Source organism: Citrus clementina, unplaced genomic scaffold, assembly GCF_000493195.1.
Source record: "Citrus clementina cultivar Clemenules unplaced genomic scaffold, Citrus_clementina_v1.0 scaffold_9, whole genome shotgun sequence".
Taxonomy (NCBI): Eukaryota; Viridiplantae; Streptophyta; class Magnoliopsida; order Sapindales; family Rutaceae; genus Citrus; species Citrus x clementina.
The window spans coordinates 27,068,654-27,074,930 of NW_006261964.1; positions in this window are offsets into that span (position 1 = coordinate 27,068,654).

Sequence of the window (6,277 nt, forward strand, 5' to 3'; positions counted from 1 at the left end):
ACGAAGCAATTTAGTAATTCTATATGATGCCATTCCCAAACCATTTTCAAATTATTAAAAAGAAGGCATATGCAGAACATCCAATTTAAGAGAGAGAGAGAGAGCTAGAATGGCAAGCAAAGAAGAAAGTGCAGAGAAGGAGCCCTTGGATCTCATAAGACTCGGCTTCGACAGGCGCATCTACGTCAAACTCCCATCCGACTTTGAACTCCGCGGCAAACTCCATGCATATGATCAGCATTTACATCATTCCTGGGGATGTTGAAGAAGTTGTCACTACAGTGGAAATCGATGATGAAACTTATAAAGAGTGCAACTGGTCGGTTGCGCATCGATGCCGATCAAGATGCGGCTAGGAACATTTGGGTTGCGTCGCCGGCATCATGGGAGATTGGAAGAGCTTAAAGCGTGGCTGATTTTTTTTGAATTAGATTTTCAATTTGGGATATTGACTTTTGTCAATTGGTTTTTATATTTAGTTATTTTATTTTTTAATTAGTAGTGCAATCCCATCGGATTTTTCAGATCAACCTGAATTCGATCCTATCCCAATCAAATCTGATCGGATGGCCGCAATTATATCTGATTGGATTTTCGACCAAATCTGAATTTGATCCGAATTGCTTCCGATCTGATGCCCAATCCTGGGAGGAAGATTTTGAAATTCTAATTCTGAGAGTGCTCTTTGATATTAAGGTGCTGTAAAAGCCACAACTGCTGAAAGAAAAATTATAATTATAAAATAAAAATTAATAGTACGTAAGAAATATGAAATTTAAATAATGATTTTGATAAAAATAATCAAAATATATAAACTTTCAATACAAAAATATTAGATGAAATAATTTAACTTTTAAATTATAGTAATTATTTATTAAATATTTTAATATTGTAACTTTTAAGTTATATATGTCAAACTTCAATTACAAAAGATGATTTGGATTTGTAGAATAATGATCATTTTCAAAGTCCAAAGTCTTATTTGGAGCTGCCGTGGCAGTCAGGATGAAGTTAACTGACGTGGCAACCAGGATCAGTTATGAATTTTGTTTCCAACTGCAGGGGATTTGAAGCTGACAAATAAAATAACAGATTTTGAGGGTGTCAATATTGGCTGCATCTAGAAGCTGCATCTAGAAGATTTGCATAAACAAAGAATGGTGGCACCAAGCTTTGATGAACACGGTTTTGAAGAAGATTTTGATAACCACGAATTTGACTTTCTTGGCCATCATTTTACTATAAATACAAGTGCAAATGAAGAGCTTATTCATTCCATTTTTAGAGAGCAATTTAGTACTTAGGAGAGAGTTTAGAGAGCTTGCATTTATAAGCTCTTGTTATAGTGATTGAGAGAGTTTGGGTGTATTGCGGTTTTGGGAAGTGAGCTAAAATACTACAATACTTGTAACTCATTTTCACTAGTAAAATATTTCCTTTTGTCTTCGCCCGTGGATGTAGGCTAAAAGTCGAACCACGTAATTTCTGGTTTCCTCTATTGTGCTTGTTCTTTATTTTCTTTCCAATTTCATTTTAGCTGCGGTTCTGCTTCACCCACCAATTTCCTAACAGTGGTATCAGAGCTATTGGTTGTATTTTTTGGAGTTGGGAACTGTTCACGTAAGGGATACTATTCACATATACGGCACTGTACACGTATACGACATTATTCACGTATATAATTTTATTCACATATACGGTACTGTTTACGTATACGGTAATATTTTCGTATACGGTATTATTCACGTATACGATACTATTCACGTGAAACGGTGGAAGCGATCCAAGAATTTGGCGGTGCAAAGCAGGGAATAGTAGTGTGAGTAAAGCAACTGTGTGATTTTGTACATGTCTAGGAAAGTTCTGTCACAAAGGCAATAAGAGCTTAAGGAGGCTGGGTTTTAAGTGGGACCATTGTGACCCCTCCAGTCTTTCCTGGGAACTTTCTTGGTGTGCATTCTCACACATACTCACAATTATTCAAGGTGGTACACTAACTTGCGTGCGGTATTTATCAACAAAATGGCGGCAAAGTATGAAATTGAGAAGTTTAACGGAAATAATTTTTCGTTGTGGAAAATGAAGATGAAAGCAGTATTGAGGAAAAATAATTGCTTGGCAGCAATTGGAGAAAGGCCCATGGAGATAACTGATGATAAGTGGAACGAGATAGACGGCAACGCCATTTCTGATCTACACTTGGCACTTGCGGATGGAGTATTATCCAGTGTGGCAGAGAAAAATACGGCGAAGGAAATATGGAATACTCTCACAAAATTGTATGAGGCCAAGTCACTACACAACAAAATCTTCTTGAAGAGAAAACTCGATACTCTTCGAATGGCGGAATCTACAATGGTGACCGACCACATCAACACCTTGAAAACTCTATTTTCACAACTCACAACGTTGGGTCATAATATAGAGGAAAATGAACGTGCAGAGCTTCTACTTCAAAGTCTACCAGATTCGTATGATCAACTCATCATCAACCTGACGAACAACAATCCAGTGGAGAGTCTAGTTTTCGACGATGTTGCAGCCTCTGTATTAAACGAGGAGAGTAGGTGGAAAAATAAGGAAAACAGACAAGTAAATTCGCAGCAAGCGGAAGCCATATCGGTGACGAGAGGGAGATCAACAGAACGTGGCCCCAGTGGGAGTCAAAATCATGGTAGATCAAAATTCAGAAGTAAGAAAAATGTTAAATGCTACAACTGTGGCAAGAAAGGGCACGTCAAGAAAGAGTATTGGAGTAACCAGAAGAGAAGAGAGGGTAAAGAACCCGAGTCATCAAATGCTCAGGGGTGTGTAGCAAGTACCTCGGATGATGGTGAAATTCTTTACAGCGAGGCAACAACTATTTCAGAAGGCAGAAAACGACTATATGATGTCTGGCTTATAGACTCAGGAGCTACCTGACACATGACCTCTAGGAGAGAATGGTTTCACACATATGAACCTATCTCAGGAGGATCTGTATATATGGGTAATGATCATGCCTTGGAGATCGCTGGTATTGGTACTATCAAAATAAAAATGTTTGATGGTACAATTTGCACAATTGGAGAGGTACGACATGTCAATGGCCTAAAGAAAAATCTATTGTCTTTGGGACAAATGGATAGTCATGGGTACAAAACTCATGTGAAGAATGGAATTATGAAGATCGTTAAAGGTGTGCTTGTATTGACGAAGGCAGAAAAGATCGGTGCTAATATATTCATGCTTAAAGGAGAAACACTACAAGAGGCTGATGCGTGTGTCGCGTCAAATGGAGAAGAATCAACGATGATGCGGCATCTCAAACTTGGCCACATGTCAGAACAAGGCTTGAAGATTCTCTCTGAGCAAAAATTACTTCCGAGGCTCAAATCGGTAAGTTTACCATTTTGCGAGCATTGTGTTACAAGTAAGCAGCATAGATTAAAATTCAGTAGATTTATTGCTAGAAGTAAATGCATTCTAGACTTGATTCATTCTGATATTTGGGAATCACCGGATATATCCATGAGAGGTGCAAAGTACATGGTGACTTTCATTGATGATTATTCCAGAAGATGTTGGGTGTATCCAATTAAGAAAAAGTCAGATGTATTTCCTGTGTTTAAAGAATACAAAGCGCGGGTGGAACTTGAATCTGGTAAAAAGATCAAGTGCTTGAGGACAAATAATGGTGGAGAGTATACAGACGACGAGTTTCTTGCTTTCTGTAAGCAAGAAGGTATTCAGAGGCAGTTCACGGTAGCATACACTCCTCAACAAAACGGAGTGGCAGAGCGGATGAACAGAACTCTTACAGAAAGAATAAGAGCTATGTTGAGGACTGCTGGTCTACCCAATTCATTCTGGGCAGAAGCAACCAAAACTGCCTGTTATATAGTAAATCGGTCGCCATCTACAGCTATTGGGTTGAAGACGGCGATGGAGATGTGGACTGAAAAGCCAGCTGATTATTCCTACCTACATGCATTTGGATGTCCTGTGTACGTGATGTACAATGCCCAAGAAAGAACAAAGCTGGATGCAAAATCTAGAAGATATATCTTCTTGGGGTATGCTGATGGAGTAAAGGGGTATCGTCTGTGGGACTCCACTGCCCATAAGATCGTCATCAGCAGAGATGTTATCTTTGTATAAGATCAACTGCAAATGAAAGATGGAGATGATGGCATTGTAAAAGAAAAGTCAGAGACTGTGCCGGTATATGTCGAAAATAATCCAGAAGATTCAGATTCTTCTGAAGCAGCACCAGAGCACGAGGAACAAGAACCAGTCGAGTCCGAGGCTCTAGAAGTTCCCCGGTCAACTCGTGAGAGACGACCGCCGGCGTGGCATTCGGAGTATGTCACAGAGATCAACGTTGCATACTGTCTTCTAACGGAGGATGGAGAGCCATCAACTTTCCATGAAGCTTTAGAAAGCTCAGATATTGCTTTGTGGATGACAACAATGCAGGAAGAAATTGAAGCTCTACACAAGAACAAGACATGGGAACTTGTACCACTACCACGTGGAAGAAAAGCCATTGGAAACAAATGGGTCTACAAGATCAAATGTGATGGTAATGACCAAGTGGAGCGGTATCGTGCGAGATTGGTGGTGAAAAGATATGCTTAGAAAGAAGGTATTGACTTCAACGAGATATTTTCTCCGGTGGTTCGACTCACAACAGTCAGAATAGTCTTGGTAATGTGTGCTACATTTGACCTACATCTAGAGCAGTTAGATGTTAAAACTGCATTTCTTCATGGAGAACTTGAAGAAAAAATTTATATGCTCCAACCAGAAGGTTTTGCAGAAACAGGAAAGGAGAACTTGGTTTGCAGGTTGAACAAATCTCTATACGGTCTCAAACAGGCGCCGAGGTGTTGGTATAAGAGATTTGATTCCTTCATTATGAGCCTTGGATACAACCGACTCAGTTCAGATCATTGTGCATATTACAAGAGGTTTGAAGATAATGATTTCATTATTTTGCTGTTGTATGTGGATGACATGTTGGTAGCAGGCTCCAACAAAGATCGAATCCAAGAATTGAAGGCACAGTTGGCTAGGGAGTTTGAAATGAAGGACTTGGGACCAACAAACAAGATTCTAGGGATGCAAATTCATCGAGACAGAAATAACAGGAAGATTTGGCTTTCGCAGAAGAATTACTTGAAGAAAATCTTGCGACGCTTCAACATGCAAGATTGTAAGTCAATTTCTACCCCACTTCCTGTTAATTTCAAATTATCCTCAAGTATGTGTCCTAGTAATGAAGCAGAGAGGAAGGAGATGTCTCGAGTACCGTATGCATCAGCAGTGGGAAGTTTAATGTTCGCTATGATATGTACAAGACCGGACATTGCACAAGCAGTGGGAGCAGTCAGTCGATATATGGCGAATCCTGGTTAGGGATGGCAAAAATCCCCACGGGGACGGGTACCCTCGGGGATTTTCCCCATTCGGGGAGGGTATGGGGATAATTTCATACCCAATTTCTTATTCGGGGAGGGGGCGGGGAAATTTTTTTACCCAATTTCTTATTCGGGGAGGGGACGGGGATGAGGTGGAATCCCCATCCCCTACCCATTTCCCCATTTTAATTTTTAATTTTATTTTAATTTTTTAAAATTACTAGTAAATAAATAATAAAATTATAAATATTGGTAAAAATAAAAAATATCGAAATATTTATACTATTAAACTTTTAGGCCTAATTAACTAATTAAAGTCCTAAATTTTTATTTAGGACATTAAAAAGATCGAGTAGATTCTATTAGCCAAACATTTTTTTTAATTTTAATATTCTTTAAATATTTTAAACTTAAATCTATTTTTTATTTATTTTTAGATGTTATAATTGCCCACAGCGAATCACAATTTTAATATCTAATCTAATCTAATCTAATCTAATATTTGCTTTTGATTTGCTCCGATTTAACTATTGTGTTGTAAAAGGAATAATCCACATTTATAAAGTGCCCACGCCACCATTGAAAAAGTTAATTTTGAATCTAAATTCGATTTTATTTGTAACAATTCTGTATTAAACTATTAATTTGTTTATGATAGTTTGTAAAAGAATTTTGTATTCCTTGCATGTTGCGTTACTTACTAATTTAATGTATGTGACTTTTGTAATATATATTAATGTAAGATATATTTTGAACTTTACTTTTATTTGAATTTTTTATTTTAATATGATTAACTCAAAATTGAAAAAAAAATGTATTAGTTATTCGGGGATCGGGGACCCTCGGGGATCCCCTGTTATTATTCGGGGAGGGGA